This window comes from Argiope bruennichi, chromosome 5 (genome assembly GCF_947563725.1).
Source record: "Argiope bruennichi chromosome 5, qqArgBrue1.1, whole genome shotgun sequence".
In the NCBI taxonomy this organism is placed as follows: Eukaryota; Metazoa; Arthropoda; class Arachnida; order Araneae; family Araneidae; genus Argiope; species Argiope bruennichi.
In genome coordinates, this window is record NC_079155.1 from 96481676 (window position 1) to 96500678 (window position 19003).

The 19003-nt window shown below is 26.0% G+C and overlaps 1 protein-coding gene across 1 annotated transcript in view; it reads right to left on the reverse strand.

The window, feature by feature from the left end:
* The window catches only part of LOC129969602 (dopamine D2-like receptor), a 185240-nt gene extending 167667 nt beyond the window's left edge, over positions 1-17573 (reverse strand). The window contains exon 1 of the mRNA XM_056084246.1: positions 17455-17573. The gene's annotated coding sequence lies outside the window, so the exon portion shown is untranslated. The remainder of the gene's footprint in view (positions 1-17454) is intronic.
* Positions 17574-19003: the final 1430 nt, after the last annotated feature.

Genomic DNA, 19003 nt, shown 5'->3' on the forward strand with positions numbered 1-19003 from the left:
TGTAATTCCAAATTCTGAGGGTTTTTAGGGCTGTTCAAAGTTACGAAATTCCAAGGTGGCTGCTTAATTTGACATATTGATTATCTGATTCTTAGTGGAAATAAAATTATCTATAAAATATTTAGAAAGGAACACATTCGCTGCACTAAAGGAAAAAAATTTTAATGCAAAATCACTGTCATCAGAGAAAACAATTCCAATGTTATAGCAGTAGTGTCAGCTTAGAATGAAAATTTCAAATAATAGTTATGTCAAATAAAAGATAGAGTGAAAGAAAAGCTTTATGAGTATGATTGGAATTTCGACTCGTTCCTGAAACATAAGCTCATATTTAAAATTGGATTGACCATTTAGAGAATTTCTCCTCTTCAAAAGCATCCGACAAACGAGATAATTTCCCTTCTGCTGTAGATAAAATCATTTAATTTATTTAAAATATAATTAGCGATATCGGAGTAGCTGGTTACCAAATTATCAATAATTACTTGTGTGGCTTCTTCCATACACCTTCAAATTGGGTTTTCAAAGGATGGTAAATATGCCATAATTTATCAAAAACAGAAAAATGATTGGAAACAGCTCATAAAATGAAAGAAGAGCCCAATAACTGTCCGGCGCTTTCAGTAATAACATGAAAGTTGTAAAAGTAATACACGTGGCTACTAAAAAGCAGCCCAAAGAGTGTCCATGCATTCTACAAGAAATATTGAAAAAGGAATTCGTTTGAAAAACCTGCGACAAATAATAAATCTTTAAATGTCTCTGCAAACCTAAAGAAAGTATACTTGAGTGGGGTGGGATTGTAGGTCATATCACTGATTTTCCGACCCGCCTCGAAGGCAAACAGATCAAAAAACTGAATGACCGGACCGCCGCAACAGCAAAATTAGTAGGGATTGTGAATGAGTCCTAAGCGTCATCACGGGTCACGGTAAAACCCTTCCCTAAGAAAGTACGTACAGTCATCGATGGGAGGAGCCAGACCTTATCTTTTCGTATACTCTCCAGGGTGGGGAGAACCAACCACCATGCTGGAAGTTTCTCATCCTTAATAATGAGGTGCCCCCCGGGGGTATGGAAGATGAAAATAACAAAATTGTGGTTGGATGAGTTAAAATATTTGTATCTTGTTTCAAATTCCTTCTACTGATGGTTGGGCCCGTATATGGCGCATTTGTGAGATGAAAGAGGAAGATTTATTCAAGACTTCGAAATACTCCGGCAGCACAATTTTTTTGAATAATATTGTGCGAAAATATATTATATTACTCAATGTGCAATATTATTTTACAATATTGAGAATAACGTTTCTATCATACAATATTGAACAATACCTGTGTGCTACAAGAATGTCACATTAAAGTTGAAGAAATTAAGTGTAGTTATTTTGTTCTTATGCCCTAAAATGCGTGTCTAGAAGAATAATTGCTGTTATCAAAATTAGAAAAAGAATAGCAAGAATAAAATTGAATGGCGAAATATTCGCAAAATCCGAAACATTTTGAGAAGATCATAGACTCAGTTTTCAAATTTAATTTATCACTATGAAAACATAAATATTTTGCAATAATAGCAATGAATATTCTGACTGCAAAAAATTAGAACTGTCACTTCAGATAAAATTCATTTCATAAGTCAGGAGATTTTAATTTGAGTTATTTTGCTTTTCAAATATAGAGGAATCAACGCGCCATGTATTTTCTTCAAAAACACTTTTGCAGCGTTCTAATCATTGTTTCACTTTTCGAATATCGATGCAGAGGGGAAAAAAATAGGGAAGTTTCGAGCTATCTTCTCTTCCATTTCTTGTTATCAATTCTTCCATATTGTAATTAACTTTTATAAAAATCACACTGCATCTTACTTTTTCGTGATTTTTTCAGAGTTCTGCCCGAAAAGAGATATGAAAGGAATTATCATTCTATATTTGCCTTAAAAATCAATGTTTCAACTAATTCTTTTTTCTTAAAGAAATTAATCCTCTTTGAAATTGTATTACTCTTGACAGAAGCCGAGAATTTCCTATTTTAAATCGAAAAAAACATGAAAAAAGTGATTGATATTTTTTAACTTAAGTTCAAAAAGAAATTTATATATATATATATATATATATATATATATATATATATATATATATATATATATATATATATATATATATATATATATATATATATATATATATATATATATATATATATATATATATATATATATATATATATATATATATATATATATATATATATATATATATATATATATATATATATATATTTCGATGCTTACTCCATATTTTTAATTAATTTTTTTCCAAAAATGAATGCTTTTATTTCAAGTAAAAAAAATCGTTCAAATTTCCAAAGAAAAACGAGATTCATTAATGTTTAGAATCTGTAGAATTTACCCCTCCTGGCGGCGGCCTTCAGATTGCTATCCTTACCGAAAGCGGCAATAACAAGTTAAACCTTAAAAATGTCGCGGTTTGGTCAAAAGGATTGCTTTCCCCTTTTGCGGTCAGTTCAGCGCTGCAGGTGGGAAGTGATTAGCAAATTTCATGGCGTGAATGACAGATGTTGCTTATCGTAGTCTTTCGATTTCTAAGAGCATTTTTCTTTCAGTGCTTAGGAAGAGATTGATAATAACATCTATTGAAAAGGCGAAAATGTGATGTTTTTTTTAGAGGTTTTCCGATTATTTTATAAAACAATACATAAAATTTATTTTAGGAATAAGTTATTATCATGTTTATTTTGATACTAGTCTAGTTTTTATAAATTGAAAGTCCCCGTCTAATATTTTTTTCATTGCAATATGTTTCACAAATTATTTTATTCTGTAGTACTGTGAAATTATTTCTCGAAATTACGTACAAGTGATTTAATTTTTTTAAAAAAAACCCTTTCAGCGCATTGAAAATTTATTTTAATATTTTAAAATGCGTGTTTAAAACATTAATTGCGATAAGTAACACTACGTTATAACTTTGTTTCTTCAGTATTCAAAAAAATAATTGTGTAATTAATGAATTTCATGCGATGTTTCACTTTCAAATATATCTATTTTCAGTATTTACCTGCATGATTAAAATTTTGTAATGAAATATGTTTCACAATATTTAATTGGCAAAGCTAATTGGTCAGTTATTTAGTAATGCTGAAATAACTGGTCGATGCCCCTTATGACTGTAACAAATAAAAATAATTGTCAAAATATTTCTTTGTAATATTCATGATACAAATTTGGCCTGAAAAAATGACTCAAATAATGCAGATTATTTTGACTCATAATTAACCATTTGCAACTGAAATTTTTTGAATACCTTCAAATCTAGTTCCTACAGAATATTAAGTACTGTTTTAAAATAAATTACAATTTTTGAAAAATCTCAGTTTTAAGTTTTTCGGGTTAGAATCAAAGCTCTTACTATTTTGCAATCGGATAACGACAAACTGTGGGGTAAACGAATCATTAAAAAGAAAAATCTGAATTTAAAAGCTTTGCAAATACATTTGCACTGATTTTTTTTACTTATTACTTTTACATTATTTATTGCTTTTGGTGATCAACACATGTGTTACGTCGAGGTTACTAGCGAATATAAAATTTTTAATTAAATGTTTTCTTCAGCAAAACATCTTGAAATTTCAAATTTTGATAGTCATATAATTCATACTATTGCAGACTCATTGTACCATTCTTTATTGCAGATTTTTTTTTTTAATTTTCTGTCAACTCCTTGATAGTAAATCCTTAATTTAAAACGGGAGTGAATAAACGTCAATTAATGCAAAACCTGTTTTGTTGAAACCAATCAGGCTTATTAAATTTCTAAATACAGGGAATAGAATCATTCAGCAATAACTTTTTTATGTATATACTGAATATTTCTTTTTAATTTTTTGAAATGACTCAGATGATTTCTCATATCTCTTATTCAATAAAAATTTCCAAAAATTCCTTCTTATTCTGTAATAATTTTGAAAGTTATGATGGAATACACTTCAAAATCTCATTTTATTTTTAATTCATAATTTTTAAAAATTTTCAGAAGTAAAAAAAAACAACTATTCTTTATAGTACACATTTTCATTTTCTAAGATGTATATTCCACTAAGATATATATGGAAGCTCTAATAGACGCCACGCACAAACATTCGTCTAAGTTAATAATAAAGATGGACGAGTGTGTGTGTCATTATTTGTCTGTTTGTATTGGTGCTCCTCAGACTAGACAATTTGAAATAGAATTACCAAAATCTGCACCTACATACTTTGGTCCGTGGGAATCATTTCTTTAAAATTTTAATTAACCCTTTCAAGGGACAAGAGAAGTATGCTCATTACCAAATTCAACAATTTTTGAATAAAGTTTTGTAAGTTGACATAAATTCTTAAGAATTTTTCAATAAGGCAGAAACTTAGAGGTTTCAATTGTTTATCTCAAATAAAATGAAGTGTTTTGATTTATTTCTTAGTTATTAATTGGCAAAATTAATTAATAAATAGATTAAATTGATCTAATAAGTTGAATGAATTACTTTTCCTAGGCCAATCTAATTTTTTAAAAACATTTTACTCCAACATGACTAGAAAAAAAAGGTCCTTTAAAGGGTTAATAAAAATTATTAAAATTTTAAAGTTCATTCGAAAATATTACAGTAGAAAAATAATTTGTACATTAATTGTGAATTCGAATTTTTTTATCAATGATGCGAAATTTTGTGTCATGTAATTTTCCCACTTTTAATTAAATTAAAAATATTTTAGCATATTTTAAGTAATATATTTTATTTTTGAATTGAAACTAAACGTTTTCATTGTTATCCGTATATTTCATTCCGGCGTTTTCCACATTGATGATGATTTAGTTAAAAGGTTAAAAAGATCTAAGCTAAAAGCAAAGGGGTAAAAATTTCTTTACTGAAGTACAAATAAACCATGTGGCTGAAGCGAATGCTCCATAATTAGCATCTCAATAAATAAGTCACTAAAAGTTCAAGATCTTAATTTTACCTCAAAGAATGAATTTTCTTGATGATACATTCAAATGTATAAATGACACATTGTATAAATTGTATTGGAATAATACAATGTCGGATTTTATAGCTAATAAATGGTAGAATTTTAAGTAATTTTTAATTAACGAAAGTTCTAATTAAAATTTTGGAAATTTCATCTCGATGTGAACATTCACAGTTTTCTAATTACTTAAGGGCGAAGTGTGTTCAGTTCAAACAGTTTGATCTGGAGATCGCCAATATGAACATTCATATTCATTATAATTAGAGATATTCGCTACTTTAATAGAAATATTCGCAAGCGACCTTCATGTCTGACACCCGTGTTCAAACTAGTTATGTTTTTAAAAAATGAAAATGAGAGGCTAAAGGTTATTAAGAATAAAGAATTTCAAATTACTTGGAAGTGGGAGTTTCCGAATTTTTTTTACTCTCGTGATAAAAATAAAATAAAACAAAGATCATATCCCGTCTTGTTTGTTAAAATCACATTCAGTGAACTCGAACTGACCAAACAGGAGAAGAAAATAGTCTAAATGAAAGTTGTATGCATTAAAAAATTTTTAAATGCTAACATATGAGATAAAATTAGATCAAGGAGTTAAAATAACGGCAACAACTTTAAAATTATTAATTCTCACATTTATCTCACACATTGACTCACTTTCAAGCGGATTAAAATTCGTGGATTAAATTACTCAGCATTAAGAGTAAAAATGTCAATATAAACCAGTTTCACATTAACAGAATCGTGCGATGTATATATAAGATTGTACAGTGAAATAAGATTAACATTTCGATACAAAAAATAGAACCTATAAAAACTGCGCTTATATTAACTTTGAAAATATTATTAAAAACCAGAGGAAAAATAAAAAAACAATGAAAATTATACAATGCTTACATTTTTGTTCGAATTCGTCAAGGAGTGTGAAATTCTATAAGGTTTAAAGAATGAAACAAATATTCAATTTTCATATATAGTTTATTACGTTATAAAAATACGGATTTAATGTAACGAATGCTAATCTTCCTTGAAAATCTCACTTTCATATATTGGTTCTATATATCTCCCCTTTTTTAAATACACTTATTAATGAATACTAAAAAAAATAATTCATTAAAAGTTAAAAAGTTTCTTTCGTTAAGTAAATACTGTAAATAAGTTTAGTGTCTTATTTTCAAAAATAAGTTCCATAAGCAATGTCAATTCTAAAATCCTTAAATGAAAGCACGCTATAAAAAAGAAACTTGTCAAATTTTAATTATATATATATATATATATATATATTTAGATTAACTATTTTTTTATGCTAGAAAGCTTTAAAATCTTATGGATCAAATTATTAATAATAATACGTTTATGTATGTATTCATTCCAGGTATATATTTTCATACGTTCAATTTTATTCTCGTTATTTAAAACTCATTTTTGATTTTTGATTTAATTATTATCAAAATCTCAAAAGTAACGGCTCAGAACGTAAGCGAGATTTTAAAATGCTCAAAAAGGCGCGAGCAGGAAAGCATCAATTATATTGTCCACTGATAACGATTCAATTTTCCTTATCTCACATCTCTTCTCATTATCTCACAGCTTGAGATTGGGGGTAGGGAAAAACTGGAACCCGTAAAAATACGGGCAGTGACAGTTTTAAGGGAGTTTTTGTTTCCGTCTATAGACGGGTCCACCGTGTCTTTTTCCGGGTTTGCCACTTGGAGGGTTAATGAAGAAATTTTGAATTATTTGATGTAATCTTCAGGAAGCTAACTTGTAAATAGCCTCCGTTATCTCTTAATATGATCCGATAAATTCTAAAAATCTTTTTCAATTGCCCGCTGCATTTTTAATAGTTTTTAAATGCCTAAGAGAAAAATTTAGTTGTGGATTTTCTAAGCATGTCAGTTTTATTAGATATCGGAATTAATCGAATCTAAAATATAAAAATGAATTAATATTACCATTCAATATGCATTTTACTTATTACGCATACAAAACTATTACCATCAAACATGCTATCAATTCTTTAAAAATATAAGATTTATTAATCCTACTCTAATATGACGCTGTTTAATACTATATATTAAAAGTTGTCACCTTACTAGATCACTAGTGTTGTACATAAAATTCTAAATAATATTTATAATTTGAGTGATTTTGTTTATGTTATTTTGATAAATATGTAATATAGTTCTGTTATTCCACCTGTTTTTGTCTAGAGCATAAAATATTTATAAAACTTCCAGAAGAATGTATTTGTTTTCAAGGTTAAAAAACAGCAGTGTAAAAACCTTTTTTTTTTTTTTTTCAATTCTATAACAAGATTATTTTATGAAATTACATATGTTTACTAATGGAATAGGAATTTGAATCATTTAATAAAATTCTATAGAGTCATTTTTAATGCACATTGCTATTTGATACATTAATAAAAGTTCTGTATATGACACATTAATAAAAGTTATTGTTTCATAATTCATTTTCTTACGAAATACGTTTCTCAATTAACTAAATTTTTATCAATTTAGGATAAATGAACACTTTTCAATCTCTCAAATCTATAAAGAATCTTAAACCATTAAATTTTAATTTATAGTAATTTTATTATGACGTATTATCCGTTTTTATGCCTATAAGAAATATTATCTTATTCGGGAAAACCGAAATAATTATAAAAAAAAAATCTTAATAAGTATTGATTTAAACATGAGATGGTTTGCTATTAAATAGAATAAATTACACAAAGCTACACACAGCCAAGGATCTGCGTAATAAACTTTTTTGTGGGACAACTATCTTCCTTTTCTTTGTTGCGTTAACGATACTAAAAGGATTGCTTCCTTTACCGAAAATAACAAATAAAGAATACCGTTCCTTTTCGCTTCACCGATAAAGCTCATTGCACGCCAAGCTTTGGCGCGCAATGGCGGCAGAGAAAATATATTATGGAGATTCAACCTGTGTGCTCTCCAAGTTATTTGCTCATTTAATGCCGGAGTTGCAAGTTTGCGAACTTTAATGCAACTGAATTGAAATATATAACCGCTCAGTGGAGATTTCGGATGTATTCCGTTTCATTCTTAAGTTAAGGATACCATGAAACTTTTACATTTTATGCTAAACAGCACCCATTACAGTTCCTTGGTTTGAATCAAAACCATTTTTATTATTCTTTTCCTGGCTTTGTAATTCGAGTCTAACTGATAAAGAATTTATTTCGCTAAGAATTCTACAGTATTCTTAAAGTTGTATTAATGAATATTCAAATTCAGAAATATAAAAAGGTTATATTTATTTTATTGTTTTAATAAATAGTCGATGTTTTGTTAAAATATTTAAAAATTAAAAAAAAATCATTAAATAAAGTTTTAAAAAATGAAAAAATGATAAATGAATTATAAAAATTAATTATTCACCTTTGAAATAAATTGAATATTTTTAGAATTAATATGCATTTTTACTCGAGTTAAACGCTTGATTCGTATTTTAAATATCCAATTTTTATAATTCAACGTGCTAATATTTTATCTTGAAATATTTTTGTATTGATATAATAAAGATAAAGCAATATTTTAAGATTGTTTTGTGTTATTATGTCATGTTTCTTATTTTGGAAGGAAGCGTTAATGGACATAGGCCAGTAATAATATTTCCATTCATATTTAAAGCTTAGGTAGTGAGATTTGTTTTAAATATTTTGTTTTTTCAAATTCATGGAAAAATTTTGATGTTTGAAGATATATTTATTTTATTAATGCAATATCTCAAAAAAATGGATTTAAGGCGATTGCTGGATTTTCTAAGGAATTCAACAAATTAGTATTTCCTGAAGAGCAAATGCCGATTTAAGAGTTGAAACATGGAGTACTTGAACACCAAGTTCTTTACCTCCGATCTAACAATATTGCAATAGAAATGCTAAACTATAGAAGCTGCATAATTAATGCTGTGTTGCAAAAAAGAAATTTAACGACAAAATTATATAGAACACATGATCTTTTTGAAAAGGAGGGGGGGGGTTAAAAGAAAAAAAAAGAAAGAAGAACAAATTTTGAATTATAAAATTTTACCAAAACCGGTCATAGAAAGACGTCATGCCTGGTTGGATAAGAAGATGCCTGAAATCCTAAAGGAACTGGTTGCGTATAGAGTTCTTTGTAAGAACAAATTTGGGACCGAGTACGATAAATAGGCGTGATTTACAGATACAGCAGATCGTTGAGGATGATAAAATGTTTTTCTTCTGTGTTCGTAGCAGATTTTTTGCGAGTTTTGCAACTTTCAAGACTTCAGAATTCTTGAAAAATAGCCATAGTTTCTTTAATTTCGGTCATAATTACTTTGAGTTCTTTAAAGTCTTCAAAATTTCAAACATAAAACTAGGCGGCGTTGTTAACTTTTTCATACCGTTGCTCTGAAAAGCCAAATGGGTAATTTTGGGTGTACGGAATTTCGGAAAATATTCAATCTTCTGAGCAACTATAACGATATTTTTTTATAACATGATACTTTATTCAAAAGACATAGTCTTGTTAATATTGCAAAAGATATTGATATATGCAAAAGATAATTGACATAAACAATTGTAATAGATCCCAAAAATAATTGCTTTATTGATTTATTACTTATAACATCGGTGAATTATTTATATCATGATTGTATAAGTATTTATCATAAAATATAAATATATCTATATATCTTCTTTTGCATTCCAGTTTAACATTTGACCTTTTTAACATTAGACAGCACGGCTGTCAGTAACAAGTTGTGTAATAAAAACTTAGCAATTCAAAGCAAAAAAAATGTAATTCATATTTTTTTTCTTTTACTTGAATTTTCAAAAACTTTTCAGATTTTGTTACAGTGAATTCATATCTTTCTTATTATATACATGTGATGTATCGAAACACTTTATTCATTTGTGAAATAAATTTATATCAGATACTTGAAGATAATAGTTTTTGTAAAGAATATTTCAAAAATACAATCTAATATAAAGCAAATTCTATCTCTGGGAAAGTATAAACAATAAAACGTAAAAAAATATTTCACTTGTAACATGTGGCATTTAGGTAAATTTCAAAGATCGTATCAAGTTCCAAATTTTTAAAGACGTTATTGGATCTCACAAACAAATCACTAGTCGAAATTCTGGAATATGAAACATAAACGAATAAAACTTTTAAATCATTTATTTCATTTACTCATAAAATATAACAATTTGTGAAATGTTTCCATTTTTGTATAAAAATAAATTTTTTTATCGAACTTCTCAAATTTAAATTTCATTTAAAGCCTTGCTACTTTCATCTAACAGAAAATATCTATTTTGAGTTGCTTTACATAGCTTATGAAAATCCAAATTTGTGTTTATATTTTACAAGTTATTTTCAATTCGTAGAAACGTAGTAATTTAAAATCACAGCCAATTATATATATAATATATATATATATATATATATATATATATATATATATATATATATATATATATATATATATATATATATATATATATATATATATATATATATATATAATTATCTCAATCTCTATTTTTCTATCTTTAATTACGTTCTCTTTTAAAATCAAATCATAATAATCGGAAAATTATTTTAGTTCCATTTAACTTTTATTACGGGTTTATATTATTTGATTGATTTCCCAATGAAATTTTACCATACCAGATTTACTAAATTTTCACCTAAAATAAAAACACTTATATCATTTATTAAACAGACGATATATCTATCAAGAAAACAAAGAATGTTTAATAATTTCTTATATATTCAAGGAAATTGATAAATATAAATATCGAAGATACTATACAATTTCATTTGAATATTATGTCTTTTAGGAGAGGAATAGAAGTGTGATTCTTCTGGTTGCCAACGCACAGTTATGAAAATTTTATAAGAATCATTTGCTCCTTATTTATGGTAGTGAAATTGGATTTATGCATGAATTCCATTTTTTTCTCATTAGAAATCAGTCATCCAGGTACTTCTGATTAGATAATGTAAATAATCACTTTTAATAATTTAAATACTTATAATTGTAATAAAATGAAATTTTCATTTTTCCGAAAACTGCACCATTTGTTTTTAAAGTTTCGTTTAAAGAAAATAAACAAGTTTATGTAAAGAGCCGTGCCAATATATATATATATATATATATATATATATATATATATATATATATATGAAAAAAAATCAATTATTTTTAGCACTTGTATTTCAGTTGATTAAATTTAAATGGCATTTGCTATTCTGCAGTTCAATACTAATGGATTTAATTGTAATTTTCCTAACTATCCTATTCTATTATGTAATAATGAATTAAAAATATGTAAATAAGGAACTGATATTGAATATAAATATAATTGCATTTAATAAAGAACATTTGTTTTCTAAAATGCTAGAAAAAAAGATCAAATAGCATAAATGTAATAGTGTATCAAATAACATAAATTTAAAATACTTTTAAATCAGAGCCGATAAATCAAATAATTTTCCATTTATTCTTTTATCAATATGTTTAAATGTTTCTAATCTATTTTTTGTGTCGCCGACTGATCATATAAAGGAATTGTTATTTTTCCCCAAAAAATTAGTTTAGAATTTTTAAAGGAGTAATTTCATACATTAAGATTTCTTTATAAACCTCATTTTTCTTCAAAAATTCTGGTAGTAAAATATTCTGGTTACATAATTTTGAAAATTGAAAGCAACCAAAAATGCGTTTATTTTGAGTTCTCGAATTTTATCGAAAAGCTCGCAAAAAGATTATTTGAATCGATACGATTGAACATTTGTACCATGTGGAACATTCCATTCAATAACCGTTGCTCTTAAGGCTTTGAAATGGAAGAAATAAGGTAGGTATAAAATGATAGAAGGAACGCGAAGGAAATAAAATAAACAGAAATCCCATTTGGTATGAAACGAGATTTCTGTCACCAATCGTCGAATAGACATATAGAAAAATTCCAAGATATATGTATGTTTTTAGTACGAAATAGAGACTGGAAAAAAAACTGGCATTCTTTTTTCGATATTATTTTTCTTCTTCCTTCAAAAATCAAAGGTAATAATTATAAATGTTAAGCTAGGATTATATTTATAGGAAAATAATAAAGTTAATAAATTTCGCTATTTTTAATGTGACATTTCAAAGTTTAAATTATTTTTGTATCATCATTATTTCTAATGATTTATTATAAGCACGTTGACTCTAATATCAAATAAATTGTTATATGAAAAACAATCCTTTGAGTTATTTTTAATAAACATAAAAGATGAAGAATAAATAATCTCTTAGTTTATTTGGAATAAATAAATGTGTTAGAGAATCAATTTAAAGTTGTTCTGACTGCTCCTCTAACCTAGAGATGCTCAATCAAATAAACAATTTATTCAAATGCAAAGTATTATTAAATAAATAATTTGCATGTCTGTATCCAACGTGAATATCTATACTGAATTTAAATTCGAATTCTGCATTTGTTTAATTACAATTAATGATTATCAAAGGAAGCTCAAATTAATTTGATAATATTAGTTGCTTTATATTTACTAATAAATTGAATAAATATTGCCTTTATAATTTGAAAACATTAACGTTAATGCACAATAAAAATAATAATTCAATGTCGATAAGTTAAAGCCATTCCGTGGCTTTCAAAATGGATGCCTCTTAATTTTGTCACTATAAAAGGATGTCACATGCCTTCCGACTTCTGAGTAAACAAACTAATTTGCCTTCATCAAAAGTTTGTAGGATAAATTAATTTATCCAACAATATATAAAGCATCATCAAGTAAATGAACCCAAATCCTTTGAATACGATATTAGAGAGACTGACGTTTAGGAAATACAGGCTTTCAACTATAATATTATGTTCAAAGGTAAAGATAATGAGAACATAATCAAAGTTCATTAATTGACGGTTCTTATCTTAAATGTAATCTTAAAACCTTTATAAGTGAAATGCCATCCCCTGGATAAAAGAACACATAATGAAGCAACATAATATCTATTCAAAGCATTGACCAAACTGATTATATTGCCACATCAGTTAAGCTTACAGGAAGATATTCATTTACAAGTATAGAAATAAGATAAGATTCTATTCTAAATACTACAAATAAGAATTTATTCTAAAATTTGAACACTTATGTTCTATTTAATTGATATATTTAGGCAGAAATTTTAAATGATTGAAAGTAAAAATTTTGTCTATCAAATACAAACAATAAACTTGAATGGTTCTTTCCATATTTTCTGATGAATATGAAATTACAGTTTAAATGATTTGATGATTTTAATGATTTAATTTTATTCTATATTCAAAATTTAAGATTTTCTTACTAATCAATCATAATCTTTGGAAACTTAAACCCAGATAAACAAATTAAAATGTTTTTATAAGCATTCTTTCAATTATAATCACCTCAATTCGCACAAGTTAATTTTCTACCAAGAATCTCAATTTATTTTAATGAATATGTCTTGTGGGAAAATGTTGAGTAATTATAAAAATAAACCCCTATTATCTAGTTTTAATATTTCTTATATTGATTTGCATTTTTTTTTACGAAAGCTTGAATATTATTTGGAAATATTTCTATTCTTGAAATATATGAGATTTGAGATTTTATGTTGATTCCCGATATTGTGAGTAAGCGATATATTTAGTAAGAATTGATCAGCTTTGATTTTTTTTTTCATATTTATTTTCAGCAGTTGTTTCTGGTGCATTTTTTAAACACAAAAAATTACATTTTTGAAAACATGAAAGTACAACAAATACACAAATGTTTATCACATATATTGAATTAAAAAAATAAGTAAAAAGTACTCAAAAACTAAAGAAAACAAGGTGGAAAAGTGTGAGTAATTATGACAGATGAACATGAACGTTTAAGTACATTTAGTCACGCATTTATATATAGGGTTAGAAATATTTTTAGATCTAATCCAAAATTTCCAAGTAAATTCTTGGTGCTTCAGCTTGAAAATTTCTTATTCAAAAACCTGAATATTTTCTAAATGATATAGATATAGCAAAAACAGATTCTTATATTATGTTTGCAATTGCGATATTTCAAAAATCAAGCATTTTCTCATAATTAACAATCAACTTTTTCTGAGATTTACAAAACTGAAAACAAAATTATTCTTATTTATCAAATTTATCTTTTTTACAAAGTTTACTATAATGTATTTATAAATTTTGAATTAGACCAATATTCCTCAATAAGAGATTTAGTGAACGTCAAATGACTTAGTATCTACGGATTAAAGTTTGAAATTTATTAAATTTAACCAAAAAGACATCTTGTTTATTCATTAACTTTATTTCTTCGTCTGTGGCTGTTTGTGAGTTTACTCTTTATAGGGGATGAAAATTACAGTTACAATAAAATTAATAAACATTTCACTTGGAAGGGGAAATGTACACCTCGGAGTGATTTTTAAAAATTATATATTAATCAGAATTTTGCAGCTTCGCCTCGATAATTTCCTAAGATGACTCTGCACATAAGTTATATTATCACTTCTACAAAAAGTGAGCATTGTATTTTGACTAATAATAATTTAATAATAGTGGGATTTTTTTTCTCAATTTTGATAATTTTGCATAATATATTTGATAGATTAGATTTTTAGGTGAAATTAACACCATTTGAATTGTTCATCATATATTTAATCAACTGGGTTTTCTTTTATTGCTTGAACATAAAGAAAAAAAACTCGGTTTAGCATACGTGTGGTTTACAAAACGAATATGAAAGTGAAATTAAAAATCCATGGAAACTGGAGTACAGATGAACAATACATTTAAATTAATAATTGCTCTATCACGCCATGAGACGTGTCTGCGTTAGGAAGGTACATATACATAATGAACAGAACTTATCTAAGAATATTAAAATAAATGGCTATATTTTGTGACTGGTTTATCTTAAAAAATGTTTGTTCATTGAATAATCCATAAAACGAATAGTTAATCGGAATCAAATCCAAACAATATTCTCGATGAATTGGCTGCATAAAACATCAGTTAGTAAAGACATAAAAAAAAGAGGTTATTACAATTATCAGAAGCTTGCAATTTTATAAATTACCAAATGAAATGCCCTACTATAAAAAAGTTCTAATTGGCAATTTTATCGATAGAAAAAGGAACTAATGTTACATTTTATAGTTCCTTCGTCCCAAAATCACAATTAATAAGTAGAACTCTAATTTCATTTAATGTAATTGATTCTTAACAGTTGAAATTTGAAAATCCAAATAATTATGTTCCAACATTAACGTTTAAAAATTATGATTAAAAATATTATAAACTATTTTAAGAACAATGTTTTCTCCTTAATTTTAAATATAAAGTGGAAAAGTATGTCATTTGATAAAATTCTTTCAAAATGTCATTAATTTCTTGTTATGTTTAATCCCAAAACTAGCAATGAAATAAAGAAAAACTAATGAATAGTATTTTTTTAACTCAGAAAATCTACTTAATTCTACTCTTAAAATATATTTGAAATATAAATAATGGTAAAATAATAATTTTTTTTAACTTTCCAAATTTATGTTATTTATTAAGAAAACAGTATCTATACATATAAACTCAAAATAAAGGAAATACTGAAATATTAATTTATAAAGAAATCTAATAATTTTGCTGAAAAAAATAATAATTGCGTAAGTTATATTTTATTGGTGCCAGGAAATCATTCTAAGATCAATAGATAGATCTTCTCATGAAAAACCTTAGACATTTACTCTCTATTTACTGATAGGAGAGTTCTTTGAATTACGTAGCGAAAGTAAGTTAACTTTTTCTCATTTTATATGTTATGAAACGGTATTTTTTCTAAATCGACTTGCGCCAATGCAGTGTGATTTTTTTTAAATATTCCACCTCTATACTGCTGAAGCAATAAATAAGAAGCTTTAAAAGCAAGTAGAGTGTTTTCCATTACTCTTACATAATCCATAAAAATATTTTCACGAGAAACCGGCGCAAAAAACTCTTCATATGTATAAAGACATCTGTTTTTTTTTCATCAGGATCATTGAAAGAGTTAAAATAAACACTCCATGTTCAAAAGTGATGTTTGCTTTTTGAGAACTTCTCTGCGATTGAGAAATTGCCGCTTTTGAATGTGGGAAAAAAGTATTTCCTTTCTTTTTTTTATTTTTCGCGTGGTGTTTTTAAATGTAAACCCCCAAGTGCTTTTGGTGAAACAAGAAATTTTTGTTCTGCGTTTTCAACAAGTCTTTCAAACTCGGAATCGAAATACTTTTGATATATGTGGAGTTTTTCTGCATAATATGGTATATACAAATAAAACTTGACATCTCGACATTTTGAAAAATGTAGAATTTTAAAGCTATTTCTATAAACGTCTAATATTTATGTTTCCACCCAAACAATGATTGAAACTTTTTTTGAAAAAAAGCTGAAATCTGGAGAGATTCAACTCACTTTCAAAGATTCATAGCATATATTTTCGAGAAAAAACTACTGAAAGCACTGACTGAAGCTAGTGTTTGAGAATACTTTTGTAACTCAAAAATTCATGTGTAAAGCATATATTTTGGATTTAGTAAACAAGGATTAAAAGCACATTGCAGTATGTTGTCACAATTCCATATAATCAGTTTTCTTAAGAGGAAATGTAGGAATTCAAAGTAATGAAGGAAATTTTAAAATTACATAGAAATGCCTTTATAAATCATGATATAATTTTCATTCCTTAATAGTTAATTGCTCAATGTTATCATATTGAATTATTAAAGTAATTACCTTAAAAGCATGGAACAGTTTTTTTTTTGAAATGTCAGATGGAATTAAAGAATGAATAGTAATAATAATAACAATAAAAACGATAAAATAATGACAACAAAATTTTTACATTAAGCGTAATAAAACTCAATAATACAATAATTTAATTTATTAGATACCATAAATTAAGAAATTACTAAGGAGTATTCTTTAATTTCTCGAAGAATATATGAGATTTAGTTTTCCACATTTATTGGATTATCTTTTGTATAGAAATTTTATGCGTGAAAAAATTTGCTTCAAAAGTTTAAAAAGAATTATAATTGAATGATTGTAACGAACTATTTTAATCACATATTATCAAAGAAATCTTCTTAAAATTTCTGCTCATATTTATTTTGATACGACTTGCCTTTCAGATAATCTTTTAAAGAAGCAGTTAAAATCAAATTTTTATGCAAGAGAAAAATTTTGGTAAGTATTAGTTAATATTTTATTAATTTCTTTAAAATAATTCAATCCTTATTTCACTAAATACAACATATGTTTCTGACAACTCATACAGCCAAAATATTAATAAACCGAAAATAAAAAAAAAATGAATTTGATTAATTTTTAATTGTAATTTTACTAACCTTAAACATTTAAATGAAGAATTCCTAGCTTTTCAAGATAGCATCTCGTCACAAATTGTTCAAATTATTTTTAAAGTCCGTGTACAAACTTTAAAATTTGGTAAAAAGGGGAACTTTTCATAATCCATCATTCTTTGAATATGTAAAGTAACAACTGTAACAATAAAGTCTTCAAGCAGCTCATTCGCACAGCTGCATACTTTCCCATAACTTCACAAATGCGCGCTTAACCTCCACGGTATAATCTGCAGAGTTTTGCATTTTTATCTTACACGTGATATGCTTGTTTTTTCCTCTATCTTTAAACTATTTACATTTTGCAATTAAGTTCAATTAACATTTTTTGGAACTAATGTATCTTTTATTAAGTGAAGTTATTGGCGCTTTATAATTTAACAACACAGTTTAAATTAAATTAAATGAAAGAAACTGTCATTTTCGCTTAAGAGTTTTGAAAATGGGGAAACAAATATTTATCCAAAATAGAATATTTTCTGTGATTTTATGAGCATTAAATTAAATAAAAATTCATGCTAAAATATAAAAAAGTTTTTATTAAATTGTCAGGAATAAAATTTTTATAGTAGCCTTTTAAATTCAATTATCAAATTTTTAAACACTTTTCTATAGAGGGTTTCGGAATTAATTAATTGAAAATAAAATAATGCGTAAAATTTGAAAATTCAATTATGGATATTTGTCTGACAGAAATTTAAAATTTAACTCATTCAATCTCAGCAATGTTGCAGTTACTAAAAATTATTTCATAAATTTAGATGTATTTGAAAATGTATGGAAAAATTTTTCAAATATAGATAACTTAAGAAATAATAGTGAAAGTAAAATTAAAACTCTTACTTTAATTAATATTCTTCATGATCTGTTAATTTATTACACTCGTTAGCAATATGTGGCTTTATATGCGTAAGTTTTGTGAATTATATATTTAATACTCAATTTTGTTGCATAAATCTTCCATAAACTTACTTCTATTGGAATTATTGATTTCAGAAAATATTTTAAGTACAAGATAAATGCATAATATTTAAATAAGAATGTATGAAAGTTATTTCGAATGCTAATTTAAAAGTGATTTTAGTTTTCCTCCTTAATTCATCTTACCAATACAATTAGAATTTTATGTACATTTCTAGTTATAGCAGACATTCTCTTAAATACATTTTTAAAAGCATAACGAATAATGAAAAATATATAGATGAAATGCCGCATACATTAATAGACATATTTTATATTGGTTTCTTAAACTTTTGTTCATTACTTTTATATATATATATATATTTGTTCATTACTTTGTTTTAACTAATTAATTATTATATTTAAATCAATTTTAGACTCGCATAACGTCTGTTGCGTTTTGTCACATGCTATGCAAAATAATTTTCAGACTCTTTTTAGGGCTATCCGTTTGTTCTAGAGCTACCACATTTTGCTGAAACATACATGTCAAATTTCGCACGCTTATTTACGAAGGATTTAAGAAAATACATCCAAAAATTTTAACAGAAAAATAATCAAAGTTTTTCATTAT